This window comes from Adelges cooleyi, unplaced genomic scaffold (assembly GCF_023614345.1).
Source record: "Adelges cooleyi isolate 19-005CV unplaced genomic scaffold, UGA_ACOO_1.1 ACOO_flye_CR_arks_rails_tigmint_CR_PRNA_784, whole genome shotgun sequence".
NCBI classification, from domain to species: domain Eukaryota; kingdom Metazoa; phylum Arthropoda; class Insecta; order Hemiptera; family Adelgidae; genus Adelges; species Adelges cooleyi.
Window position 1 is genome coordinate 2176658 of NW_026096496.1, and position 15441 is coordinate 2192098.

General features: G+C 31.8%; 1 protein-coding gene across 6 annotated transcripts in view; it reads right to left on the reverse strand.

The window, feature by feature from the left end:
• Positions 1 to 15441, reverse strand: part of LOC126845342 (protein alan shepard) — a 124199-nt gene that overhangs the window by 104731 nt on the left and 4027 nt on the right. The window lies entirely within an intron of this gene.

Below are 15441 nucleotides of genomic sequence, written 5' to 3' on the forward strand. Positions count from 1 at the left end.
AAAACACCAATTATACAATTAAAAGAGAACAATATTTCGGAGGGCAAGACGGTGCGTTTTTTTCATTATTCTAAGTATAACGCTCAAATACATAGTTCAGAAATAACGACAATTTTAACATTTTTAAATGACTGTAACTTTCCAAAAAATTATTTTTTTTTTTAAAAACGCATCGTCATGCCCTCCGGAATATTGTTTGTTTTCTTTTAATTTTATAATGGGTGCTTTTACTCTAAAACCAAAACCAAGCGAGTTATTTTCAGTCTGCTTAAACATGTTTTTACCACTGAAAATCACCGGTGCGACGCCCTCTTGATAAAAAAAAAGTAGCGTCTTACCGTTAATGAATCAACCTGTATATTTCACGATCAAAATGTATTTATCGCACTCAAATTAAAAACATCATTATTTTCAAAGGTAATATTTGGGGTAGACTTTTTTTTAAAAAAGCAGTCTTTCTTCAGTCGAGTGTCCGAACCGAAAAACAATAAGAAATGAACACCCACGGTTAATTGGAAAAACAGTTACAGTCTACTCAAAGCATAACGGCTAAAATTATAAAACATGGTGCATGCCTTGTGTTGGCTGGCTCTTGAATAATGATTATTTCCAATCTATAATCTCTTTGTCTTAATTTTATGTTGGGCCAAATGTTTTTAAAGTAGTTTTTACTCGGTCAGTTATTTTGGATACATTTAACCATTCATTTAATTGTGCTGGTTATTGTAAACAGTAATTATAATTCAACAAAAACTAATTGGCCAGGAGACATGTTATATACAAATATATATATATATATATAAACAACCGCCAGATGGCGCCACTTTCGCGCTACTTTCGTGACGCTTTTTCGTGTCTTTGTCGAGCTGGACGACCAAGGCTGAAGCATTTTCCATGCTGAAAAAACGACTGGAGTTTAATTTTTAATTTTTTTTTTAAATGGTATCTATTAAAAATTGGCGCTACTATTATCGTTGCAAAATTTTGCTTTTAACTGGTTAATTAATTATTAAAACATCCGTGTCGGTATTGGACGAATATTTTAACACAAGTCGTCGTTCTTATTAAAACAACCCTTCATTGCAATTGTAACAATATAATTTTAATGTTTCCGAGTAAATGTTTAATGGGGGGTTTTTTTTTTTATTATTATCATAATAGGGTTGTTTGGAAGAGTTTTTTTTTTAACTCGCATAAAAAATCGCTGTAACATGCAAATTTCAATAGCTCGGCTGTGTGTATTTATAGTGTACTATGTTTTATGGGCTTTAAAAAAAGATCTATTGGGTAAATCGCGACGAAAAGGCGTTCATGTTAAAAAATACACAATATAAAATAATGGGGTTTATTTAATGGTATTATTATATTTGAAAAAAAAAAATAATAAAAAGACAAGAGCCCCGGACGGATACGTTTATATATGTATATGTATATACACATAAAATGTCTGTATAGTTATTCTTATTATGTAGACTATATATTATTATTATTATAATATGTGATATTATATTCTGATCTCATTGTAATAGATAATATTATTATAGTGTCATCCGAACGAGTCGGGCACGTATTGGGTGTTGATTCCTAGAATTTTCGCAAACCTTCTTACTTTGTTTTCTTAAATTGTTTTCCGTTCAGGCACGTTTTTTATAGAAAATCGTCGTTATTTCATATTATACCATTATATATAGTAAAAAACGGTTACTGGAAAAGTCTCATTATGACAGTCTACACAGATCACACAATGTGAACATTTGAAAGCTGGAAAACAGACAATGTTATCGAAAAACTGTAATTTAATAAAAAAAAAAATTACATAATGAATAAACAACCTAGTTCTAGAATAACATTATAGATGTATGTAATTTTTTACTAACTTTATGGCAATTTTTTAATCTCTAAAATTGCCTATACATAATAAACCACTCAAACAAAAACCCATTAAAAAACACACGTGTAAGTGACCTAAAAATTATATTATGGTATTTTTAATGTGAAATAATAATAATAATCAAAAAATGCAAAAATAAAAACACATTAACCTTTTAACTAATATGGGGTTTTTTTTTTTTAATTAAACGAAAAATTACATCTACTGCACAAAAGCAAAATGAGTTTCTAGGTGTTTTTTTTTGCATTGAGTTTATACAAACTAAAATAAAACAAATGTGTATATTTATATAAAATCTTTGTACTATAATTTTAGAATTTTTTTTTCAACCAAACATAACCGAATGCAATCGTTTCATACTAATTTGTACAAATAGTGTTTTGAGATGGTAATAAAAAAAATAACCGTGATGGATCTCGAGTCGCCTTTTGCTTTTTTTTTTATCAAGTGACTAATAAAATGCGTTATGGGCAGTACCTGTCTATTATATTCATTTTATTACATCAAATATTATAACTTATCTATGATCGTTGACTACCAGAAACGTTATAATATATTACCTATATGAGATGATAAATCATAAAACGCGCCATGGAATTATACCGGTAAAAGATTATCGATGATGTTTATAAATAAAACTTGAATTGTATTATATTTAAATAAACTGGATATTGCTAAAAATAAAAAGATTGACAACACTATAAATACTGACAATATTGATAATAATAATATGTTCTTCACTCGGTAAAATTAATAAAGATATTCTATTTCTGAACGACCGCAGTTGGATCGAAGAAAATAAATCATTATCAAAACGTCAATAAAATAATTCAAAGATACACCCACACTCGATGATAAAGTACATTATTTATTATTATACTCTATTATCGTCTAGTACATTTTTTTCTGGTTATGTGATTCGCACAACACAATTATTCTTATTATTATTTTATACAAACTTGTGATAATGAATATTGAACCATTCAAATTATAAAATTAATTAAGGGGGCCATTTTTTCAGTCAAACACATAATTTTCATTCCATCGCACAGGCCTAACCAATAATACCTTGAAGCTTATACAAATTAACCGGTAAATTTATTGACATGGTCGAAATTTATTTGAGCCAATTTTTTCTTAAATATTGCCTATACAAAACTCCTTAAAAATGGTCTGTATGGAGCCCCCTTAAAATAAAATCTCAAATAAAAAATTCATTTCTACTTGAAAAATGAGCCAAATAATAATTTTGATTACATGTTCGTTTGAACTAATTTAAAACGATTTATATCTAGTTTCAATTTAAATTATGATTTTATTTATAAAGTTCATAATATAATACAATTTTTTTTTAACTTTAACTATACAACCGACACAATATAAGTACAATAAGTACAAGACGTGTTACAGAGAGTTTAATGTCTCTGCATCACTTTCTTTTTAATCTTTTAGTGGGGTCATTGGGCATCGAGGGTAATGTCGAAGGTCAAGAGGGCTGGGTAAAAAATGCAATATATATTAAGGAGTGTTAAAATTACAAAAAAATATCATAAAAACCAGCTAAAATCTTACATTTTATTTAAATAGAAATATCATCAACTGGCCGCATGTGGCTATGTAGTATTGTGGAACATGCTTGGCCTCCCAGCTCGAAAACGACACGGAATAGCGTCACGAAAGTAGCGCGTCTACTGCAAACGTTTTGGCCAGATAGCTATTATTATTATATTAGTATTATATTGCATGATAATGGACTGTAGGACGGTGTAAATACAACAATATATAAATAAGTTAGCCATAATCGATTGACCGAGTTGTTAATTAAACAACAGGGCCAGCGTTTAGGAAATGTCTAATGACGGGAAACGGAGTTAAGTCTATTGGAAGTGTTTGGGGGGGGGGGGGGTCGTTAATACCCATTATAGTGGAGGGTAAGTTATAAAAAGAGTAGTTGTGCAAATTGTTCATCGAACAATTGATTGGAATTAAACCACTAACCCTCGCACGAATGACGTATTGTCTCTAGATGATTATACCAAGTAAGTAGGTAAGTACAAAGTAGTGCAAGGTACAAGGTATGGGGAGGAGTTGGGAGAGAGAGAGAGAGAGAGAGACGGGAAAGGAGATTATGACCGAAAATCCCAAAGCGGTTAGCGTTGGATTTTTGCACAATCCAACAACGTTGTGTGTACGAGAATGGTTTTTTTTTGTAAAAATAAATTGTTTTATTTAACCAACGCCTCGGTGTATAAATAGTGTGTACATTGTACAGAGTTAGAAAAAAAAAAAAACGGCAAAACTGTTACGAAATAAAATGTTAAAAAAACCATTTGGCTCCGGTCTGTATCCGAGCTGAAAGTGTGAACCGATTAAGTTTTCTCCGAACACTATAGCGTGTACACGAGAGTTATTATTATCGTGTGATGTAAAACATATTTCGCCATGTATAAAAAATGTATATATATATCTATACACATATTAACAATGAAGGGGGAAAAAAAATGTTGATTCTCGGCCAAAATAGCGTTGATAAAAAAAAAAAGGCGGCCGTTTACCGTGGAACTACTAGGGGAAAGCGATGGCGATAAATCATCAAGTGTCTGCGTGTATTATGTACATATAAACATACGCGCACAACATAAGATACCGTGTATGAGATATTTATACAATTACAGCTGTTCTATGGAATATTATCCCGTGTACAGGGCGATTCATTAATAACGCAAGACGCTCCCGTTTCCCGGGGAGGTTAACTGTTACGATTTTGTAGTGTTTCTCGCTTTGGGAGAACATATTTTACTTTCTTGATTATGATAAAAAAAAAAATCAAGCAATTGAAATGAAAAGAGCTTGCCGGGGGAATAGGAAAAATAAAACAATCTGCTCCACGCCAATAGCGAAAAGAGAGACGTTTGTCTAACTATTCAAGTTTTTTACAATTAAAAGAATTGTACGATTCAGATACATAATGTTTCATAAGCTAGCCACGCAGATCTCTTAAACCCTATGAACGAATTTTTGTATTTAGGGTCTTCTAAGGATCACATCTTGGCACGTAAAAGTGCAGTAAAGTGTTTCAGAATTGTATCTTGTTCATTCACTACAGAGCTTTGAAGATGTGTGTCATAAAAACAAATTTTCTTCTAAAAGTTGAATTGATTGCTAACAAAAGATATATTTTTTAAATAATTCTCCAAAAATTAAAAATCAATAAAAGAACAGCTGACCCCGAATTGGCAAGCATTTTTTACATGTTATTTTACAATAATATTACAAACCATTTACCTAGTTTAGTATTCCAGAGCGCCATCGACTTTAGGCACTTAAAGTGAGAATAATTTGCCGAAAATGTTGACCGGTCGATAACCAGTTTTGAATAATTACTCTTAAAGGTCATTGCAGTTCAAAAGTGATTATTCAAAACTGTTTAACGACCGGTCGAAATATTCAGCATATTGCTGTAGAATTAATAATTTAATTAAACCGGTAGGTATAAGTTCCCGTTTAAGTTTCAAAAGTTAATAGAGAAAAAACCAAAGGGCACCAAATATCTGGTCATTTCATAGTATCCTGTATGCAGTTTATTTTTTGTGGTTGTGTATAGTATGTACACAATATACAAGATAGTTTTCATTTAAGAAGGTGCATCATAAGCTTACATTTTTTGAGATTTTTTTGCTGTCATAATTTCTATAATATAAATGTCAGTATTATTATACTTTGTCAATTTTGTTTTATATTTTGGCAGCAAACAAATCACAGTTTCTAGTTTCTTAAGTAGTTCATATCACATTATCTTTGGGAGTTTCCCATAATCCTTTATATCGTCAGTATATGCTTCTTTTTTTATTATTATTTAAATTACACAATCTATACAATTTTTATGTACAATAAGCGTAAGTGTCAATGGATGAATATAATTTTGCTTGATTTCTTGATTGGAGAAAACACCCAGTGGTGGTACTCCGACGTGTAAGGTATACTACATTAGGATCTTAGGAAATCTCTCGGCCAGTTTCGCTTAAGTCTTCTTGCAGGATTGCCAGGGAGATTGGGAGAGGATAGATTGGAAATTATAGTGGGTTGGTATGATTGAGGAGGCTTCTGTTGAATCTTCTATAGTGTTGTTTTGCCACTTCATTCACCGGGGGCACATGTAAATCTTTATGTAGCGAATCGTCGGATATATATGGAGGGGCGTTGATGATGAGCCTCAGGGCTTTTGATTGGAAAATTTGTATTTTTTGGCAGATCCCAAAAGTTGGATTCCGTACGTCCAGATTGGTTTCAAAGTATATGCTAATAACTAATTGTTGTACATCCATTCTACCCAATTTAATTTTTCTATTTTCATCAATAACGATAAAGTGGCATCGGTGACAATGCATCATCACTCTGCACTAGTCCAGTTTGTACATTGAACAACGGTGTTGATATTTCTCGGAGGAATCTTACTTTAAATAGATGATAGTTTACACTTGAAATTCCACAAACGTTCGGTGGTATAGGTGGTACAGAGTAGATAATACCACAGAATGCAATGTTTAATCATCTTGAACCGGACTGTGCAAACATAATTCACGGTACACACTTTATATTCACCACGTGTAGTCTCATATGTGTGCAAATCTCTTGTTTGCATAACATAGGCACGTCCATTGTCGGTGATTTAACCCGCGTTCGGGTGTTTAATTAACGAATTAATTGACAAATTGGCAATTGGCAATTCCAAAGAGATTGTCGTCACAGCGTTGATGGCTTTTTATCATGACCAAGTCCGGTGTGTAAATGGGCAAACAGAACAAGTACTATTTTCTTTCCCTTAACACATGTTGATTTATTAAAAAACCGTACTCGTGACTTTGGCGAGACGACAAAATCTGTACATAACGTTCACATGATATAAAGACTTATATGATTTGCAGACCTAATTGTGTGCTGGACCTTTCTATCTATAATGGACCGGTTCATTATAGTCAGAATGGACGTGAAAATAAATTGACTGAATAAATTATCAGCCTTCTCTCGGTGTAGACCTACTGTCAGTGGACCTTTTGACCGTGTGCCACCAATAAGACATACCTAACCTATTCACAACTAACATAATATAATACAACGGGAGGCAAGATCAATGGTCGCCAAAAGGAGAGGAACGCTTTCGTGGGTGAAATAATGAAACATGATGAAATATAATGACGAACAAAAATTACAGTGCACATACTATATTACTACCACGTTGGCATTTTTTAAACTCCCAGTTTTTCTTCCAAAATGTTCTATTTAAGCCAATTCAGCGGTTTTGCTAATCAAAACAACAATAAATAGCAATACGTTTTACCGGAAAAAATTAAGCTGGTTCGAAAATAGAACATATTTACCAACGGATTTTTATGTAAATACAATAAATAAATCAATTCCATTTTGATAACTAACCGCCATTAGGACGCACGTGTACAGCTGAAATGCTTTATTTTTAGAAAAAAAGCTTTGCTGAACAAACAATAATATGCAAAATAAATTGTATTGGCTATAAAAAGACTAAACAAAACAAATATACATAGTAACCCAAATAAATAACGTGTGTAATAGTCTCATGGAAAAATATTCTCGGAATTTTAATCACTGGGAAATTCCCCGGAAACTGATTTCCCCAGAGAACCGACTCCCGGAAACGATAGGGTTCCTAACCTAGGGAAATTCTTAAGAAAATATCCCCAGGAAAATAATTTAAAAATAATGTAGTTCATATTCTAGTTGGTCGTTGCGATTTTTATTCTGATAAGACAAAAAAATTGCACTATAAATTAAGTTGTTCGTTACAGCAACAATGAAAAAAATACCTATTCTTCAATTTCCAACACACAAAAGCCTGTTAATTGTATTTTTCTACCGTGAGTGTAAATTACTTTTTCAATGGAAAGTTAGCTTAATAGGTTTGTTCCCAAAAAATTTAGCTCTCATAATAGAAAAAATAGTAAGCTTAAAAAAAAAAAAAAATTTAATCCGTCCAATAGATATGCATCTAAAAATGACTTGTAAGTAATTTTTTATCAAACTTCAGGCGACCATATCTCGGGAAAACGAATGTTGACTAAAAAAAACTTAAATACTCTTTCACCTTAAAATTAGTCGGCATATTGCCTATCCTTTGCCCCTTAATAAATAGCCCCCCCCCCGTTCCCATTAAATAGTAATGTATAAAATTATATCTAACAAATTTTTAGAGTTATGTAAGCTGCTAAATTGCAGGCAATCCAAGGTGTATAATATATATACACATACTATATTTACTATTGTATAATTTACTTTTTAGTACAAATTACTTTTTTATTTTTGGTTCAAGTATTTTCTTACAACAACCTTAAAAACATTATCGATGTACGTCCAACGACTAGACAGACACGTTTTTTTTTTTTAACGCAACATATTGTAAAAAAAAACCAATAACTCGTAAACGGATAAATCTGGTCTTCGTACAAGGCACGTACCGACAAAAAAATAAAAATTAAAATAAAACCTAACACACACATTTATCACAAGACTTGACGGGGACGGGTTAGGTAATGCGCGCGTTGTACAAACTTTTTAACGTTATCTTATCGCTAAGTATAACCACTCGGACCGCGATGAAAACCTTAAGATCTAAACGGTAAAAGAAAAAAAAGTATACAGGGTGACTGCTGGTCCAACTATGACCAGACATGACCCGGTAAAGTAGCCAAAGAACTCTGGTCGACCTAACTCGGACCGCCTTAAGTAGTGTTGTCATAATGTCAAGGTTTTATATGGTCTGCTTTCAATCCTCTTAAATGGATCATCCGGTATACATTTTAGAGAGAGAGAGAGAGAGAGAGCGAATAAAACAGCAGTATTAACAATAAGTAATGCGAGGAAGTTCGTTTAGAGAACTTTTATCTTCCACCGGTAAAACTATTGCGAACCACCCATTTGTAAGATCATCGGAGTTGCGACCGAGCCAATTGCTAATGGTAGGTAAGTATATAATATATATATATATATACGACTTTAAAAGGATGTTTTCGATTAGTAGTAGTGGTTTACACAGTTTGCACCCACTCACTTATACTTACACTTCTGACGATTAAGTTTTACACTTTGTACCTTTGCCGAGTTTGCCTTTGCAGCCAAACTGCTTGTAATTTTGATATTAAAAAAAAAACCACACTGAGGAAAAAATTAAAAACTCATATTATTATCAACTAGAACGGATTTTGTCGACTATGGACACAATAATGATATTGTAAACATGTAACCTCCTAATCTAATCATTGGCGTTGCATTACAGCAACTGACGTTTTGATAAATATAATAATTATTTTACTGTTTATTTTTTTCTTATCGTTTGTGTCCAACGGGAAAGCGTGACCACAACGTTTGTCATTTTTATTTCATATAATAACAATAATGACAATATCGATAAAACAATCGAAACCAAAGCCTTTTGTAATCCACTGGAAAATTTCATTCGACAAATATTGTATTTATTTTCGTTTCGCTGTCAGACAGCATTATAATTTGTAGAGCTTAATGAGTTTTACTTTTTTTTTCAACATTGACATTAATAATATGTTTTTAGCCTAGAAGCCAATCTTAAACTTGCACAGACATTTTCGCGCCACCAAAAGAATGGCGTTTGATAAGAGACAGCTGATAACAGATTAGAGTGATAAGAAATTCGATTTAATCTCAAAACGACCAGAAGGGACACTCTTCGAGAATTACACGAGGGATAGATTCACTACAGCCCCGGACAAATCAAGCTAGACGGTACAAAACTTGCTTTGCTTGAACTCGACCTTGGCTCGAAGAGATTGCGTTTTATGTCAAATAAATTTTGTTGAACATACTGATCGGGTCGTAGTTAACTACAGCCATAATAAACTGATAAACATATCATATTTCTATTACAAATAATAATAATGATAACAATAAAAGCAATACATTTCTGTAAACCGTTTTCTCAACGTTTTCCGGAAAAATCCCAGTCGCACTTAAGTCGTGGTGGGGGGGGGGGGCTAATGGTGTCTAGGGTAAGGGGGGGATAGGAAAATAGATAGGGGAGGGGGGTTCACGACCACCGACCGCTTAAGGTTTTCAACGTGGTGGCGGTTTTTACTGTGGCCGAAACGACGACGGTTATTAACAACAATATGATCTGGAAATATATGTTATAATAAAATATATTGGCAGAGACCAAAGCTCTGGTGCGTTAAGTCGTTTTTTTTTTTTTTTTTTTGAACGAGGAAGTGTTGGGAGGGAGGTTCGCAATGCACCGTGTAAGTACGCCGTAAACGAAGGGGGTGAAAAATCGGGTCGACCCACCCTTAATGCGGTAAACGTGTTCGGCGAGCCACGGGGTGCATATTAATATATTGCATGCCTCTGTGGTATAGCTGTGTGTGTGTGTGGCTAGTGCGAATGCCGAAATTTTTAACCATAGCCGGCCAGCTGTTTTAGTGTGTAGTAGGTAGTATATTTTGTGAATAAACGTGTAAGAAAAAAAAAATCTATTTTTATTTAAAAATCTGTTATGTATTGAGTAAAAACGAGATGGGTTCGATTTTTATAGTTAAATCCTTACACCTAAACTAATCGAGGTCAGGTATACGATATAGGTACCCCCTAGGCTAGGTGTTGACTCGTGTAAAAGTACACTTAAGTTTGAGTACACCAAGTTTTGGGGAGGGTGTTTATCCAGCATACAACGAGCGACCTACAACCGAACACGAGGGTTCCGACCCAGCATTAAAAAAATTATACTGAAAAAGATTCAGATTAGATAGTCTTGTCAAAATATGGTTAACAATATTCAGTTCTTTAGACATTTTTCGAAGAAAATAAAACAATACCTACTGGTCTACACAGTAAAAGCTACTTTAACCCTATTACAAATAAAAGTAATTATGACCGCATTAATTTTGTCAAACATATTGCATAACTGTAGATTTCAGAAGTAACCGGATAAGCAGGTATTTGAATCCAAAATTGACTCGTTATCCGAATTTTCTGATTTAATTAAGTTTTTTAATAAGAAAATTATTTATTTAAAACAGTAAACATTTGATTATTTTATTCAGATTAAAAGTATGGAAAATAATATTTTATGCCAACAATCTCCAACTTAATTTTAATCGAAGAAAGTGTTATTCGAATAATTTCCAATTAAATTAATAGAATAAAACATTATTTCCTATAAATATAATATATGTTTTTTTAAAAAAAAATATATAAAACGAAGTTGAACGGTTTGTTCTAATGAATTGTAAAAAGACTATTCGAGTAATTTTAAAAATAGTTTTCTGAATAATTTTTCAAAAATTATGTATGTTACAGCCCAATTACACGTTGAAGCTAAAAAAGAACAGTTAAAAAAAATTAATTTTACGTTCTCTTAAAGATTTATTAACTCATTAATTAATAAATTATAAACAAATGACTTGTAAAACTGGCGCCCCTGCGACAAAAATCGAAAAATTGTAAAGATCTACTAAAGGAGTCTTAAAAAAAAAAAACAAATTATGTGCATTATGTTGTTTCTAAAAATACCATTTGTTGATAGCCCATTTTCTTGAAAAAAAAAAAGCAAACTTACAGTACTATAAAACTAAAGGATTTTCCAGATTAGTTACCGGCATAAATCAAGAGTAGGGCTTTATTTTATAATATATACCGTCTAATTTTCCAAGTGCACACATTGTCGTCAAGTCAACTGCACAGTATTTTTAATTTCCTACTGCCCAATAATAATTACTATAGTGTATCTACTGCACCTTAGAAACGACGGCCGCTTTGCACTTGGTAGACATCTAACGGGGCGTCGAATCGACATTATTCCTTAACGTTATCAGTGTTTTTATTAGTCATCCGCATCTTGCTACAAACAAACATTGAAAATTATATAAAAACGTTTTCCACCGAGAGTTTGGCGTAAAGGGACCGAAAAAAAGATGGACGCCGATCGTTAAGCGAACCCTACATTACTATACACTGTGCCCTGACCACGCCTTGTGTTCCTTGCCATATTATAACCCACACACACACAATACCCGCACTTAGGGAGACCACGATATTATCATTATCATTACTACACAGAATCACACCGTACAAAAGCACACACAAATGTCTTGCGAAAGTAGTATAGTCCCACCACAGTAATGAAAAAAAAAAAAAAACACTCTTGGAGTAATCAACGTTTGAAGAAAATTCTCTACACAACGCGTTGGAAAAAGCCAGCGCGGGTCAAAATATCCAAAACTTATTAAAAACTCAACATGAAAAAACAATTAAATTTGTGCCATCACTTGCTGACAAGACAACAGACGAGGCGACCGGATCTTCTTCCGCCCAACAATCACAGAATTACCCACTAACAATATTAGTCCTTGAGCTTACATTAAATATGTAGCTGTGGCTAATGACCACAGTTGTTGAAGTGTTGAAAAAAAATTAAACCAAATTTTTCCCCCTTTTTTTTTTGGAGGAGGGTTTCTTGATAAAAAAAAAAAAGAGAGTTTGCTCGTGTACATGACGTATAGTACTACCATACTACTACTAGAACTACCTCGGGTTTAATTTTCAGCTGTTAAGCCCTTAAATTTGAAACAGAACACTAACATTATATTGTTCGCCAAGGTTAAATACATTAAGCCCACACTTCTGTTGTTTTCCTCGGTATAATTAATGAACTTGCTATTGACACGCGGGTTGAAAATATCAGCTGGAAATTGTATAATATTATTATTTCGAGTATTAGGGCGGACACCTAAAGGGTTAAGCGTCTGTTTACGTTGATGATTTATTGCCGCTGTTATCCATATTATATCCTGCCCTACTAAACATATTATATTATGCAGTACACTTGTCTGCAAAAATCAATTTTCAAGTTTCCCATTTCTTTGTTTTCGCCTGGAAATTATTGCTCTCCCTCAATTTCTCAGTTCTGTCGGTTATCGGTATTTAATATTGCATATTTTACTGTTAGTATTGATTATGATAACAAAGTTATAACAATATAATAATACCCACACAACGGTTTTAGTTAGTACTCGACTGTCTGGAAATCTCAATAATAGTTTTGGTACATGTCAACATGGTATTGCAAAAACGTTTTAGCTAAGATATTACTGCTGTAGGTAAATAAGCAGTGTATCAATTGGGAAATCAGTTTACTGAGAAAATATGCAATTTCTCCATTGTAAAATACTGCTTTATTCACATGCACATGTTATGTACTGTCTATATATCACATTTTATGATCACTTTTAAAGACATTTCTAGTAGATGTGCTGATATTCCTTTACAAAAAACCGAATATTTTTTAATAAAAATCCGTTTCTAACTTCACCCCAAAAAAAAAGGCCAGCAAATTCTTATATCTTTTTTCACAGAATTGAAATTGAATCAGTAAAATTGAGACTTTGGCTTTGGCATAGGGGATTATATTGGAAACACAATTTTTACTTTACACATCTTTGTGGCAAACTAAAGAGCGTCTTACCATTGAACAATATTGAAATTGAATTCATTTTTAATTACAATAAACTGGATTTTTTTCAATAAAAGTTCCTACACCTTCTGGAGGAAAGGGTTTTTGGCGTTTTATTTTTCTGGTTTATCAAAGTATACCTATTGATAACACTATGCCTAAAGTGTAATCCTCACAAATATGGAATTAATTTGAATATATTTTTTTTAAATTTATAGCGTAATGTAATTTACAGATTAAAAAAATGTACTTTATTTTTTGGTGTTTTCAAAAGGGGAAGAGGGAGCTTTTAGATTTTTGGTGCCAATAATTTTATTCAGGTACGATTTCTGATCTATGGAACGAATCGATTCAACCCCGTTTGGTTAACAAAAATGAACCTACAAAAACAAATAAAAAAAATAATTAGTCTAAAACGTTATGTTTCCACGTTGTTACCTACTTGTAATGTTGTTGAGACAAAATAAAAAATAATGGAAAAACTTTTTTCGCCCATAAAATTCGTTTCAAAACTATAATGAAAGAAACGTTGATAATAATTATTTATTATTTTAATATATATATTTTTTTTAAACCGCAGTACAGAACGACTATTGTGTTTACATTATAATATAAGAAAAAAATTATTAATTATTTTTTAAAAAAACCGACAAGGGGCGGCTGGAATTGTTTCTAGTTTCTTCTCAATTAAATTCTCGTCAAAACCAATTATTATTATTATTATTAAACGATTCTATTATTTTGCATTACTTGAGTTTTTTTCCCCCCGAACAACAAAAGTGAAATAACATATTTCTTATTCAGATAGTGCATTTAATTATTAAATAAAATAAAAAATTTAGTCCAATGAGATATTATGCCGAAAAATTGATAACAGATTGTTATGATTTGCCTAAATTTGATAAGGGCAAAGTGATTTCTGGTATCAAATTTGGTGTTATTCAAAACAGAAAATATGTTATCATTTTTAAGGTGATAAGTGATAATACGATTTTACCAAGTCAAAAAATCAAAAATGTACTTGTATAAAATTAAATTTAAATGCTGAGGTCGTTTAATAAATAAAAAAATAAACACTCAAATAGCTCAACCTGAAAACTGTATACTAGATAGAAACACAAAATACACTTACAATGAAACAGCAAGCGCGACCGATACCTTAAGCTCAGCCAAGGTATAAAATCTACAATTAATAATTATTATTATTATTTAAGATAATATCATATTTCTCTTTATTTTTTTTTTAGGACAATCATCACTTTTTTTTGGGGGGTGTGTATTGCATAATCTGATGTCACAAGGAAGTCTACCATTAACACCCTTATTGAACGATTAGGAATCGGTCGATTAGTTTGTAAACTGATCAATTACGATAAGTTTTTTCAACAATTATACTATTATTGAAGACAACATGACTCAATTTATTCCAAATTCTCTTCTTTACGACAAACCTTGCCCGACGTGACCTCCTGTTCAATTTAACGTTTGGATGAAATATTTTAACTTAAATAATATTAATCGCTGATGACTTTTGAAAAACGATATGCGAGCCGAGACAAATCATTAAATTTAAATATTATACTTTAAATTTGTATGTAAGTAACAAAAATTGGTTTGCTCAGTTTTACCAAAGGTTTCATTTCAATAATTTGTTAATATACTTACTTGGTTTTTTCAAAGTTTATTTATCAAGATATTAAAATATTAAATATCCAACTATTGCCACCAATAAAATACTATTTTAAAAAATAATTTGCCACCTCTTCCAATTTTTTTAAAATTATTGTTTCAAACATATTTACCCAATACAATTTTTCTTTTTTGACAATTTTATGGAAACTGTATAATTTCTTATAATATAATTAAGACGGTAACTAGATTTTAACTAATTTTTCTATATATATATATTGTTACTCTATGTCGCTTTCAAATAAAACATATTAAGTAAAACAGAAGATTTTACTCAGATCTTGTTAGGTATGTTCCAATAGGTCTTAAGACAGTATTGTATAGAAAAAAATGGTAATATAAAATATTAAGTGTT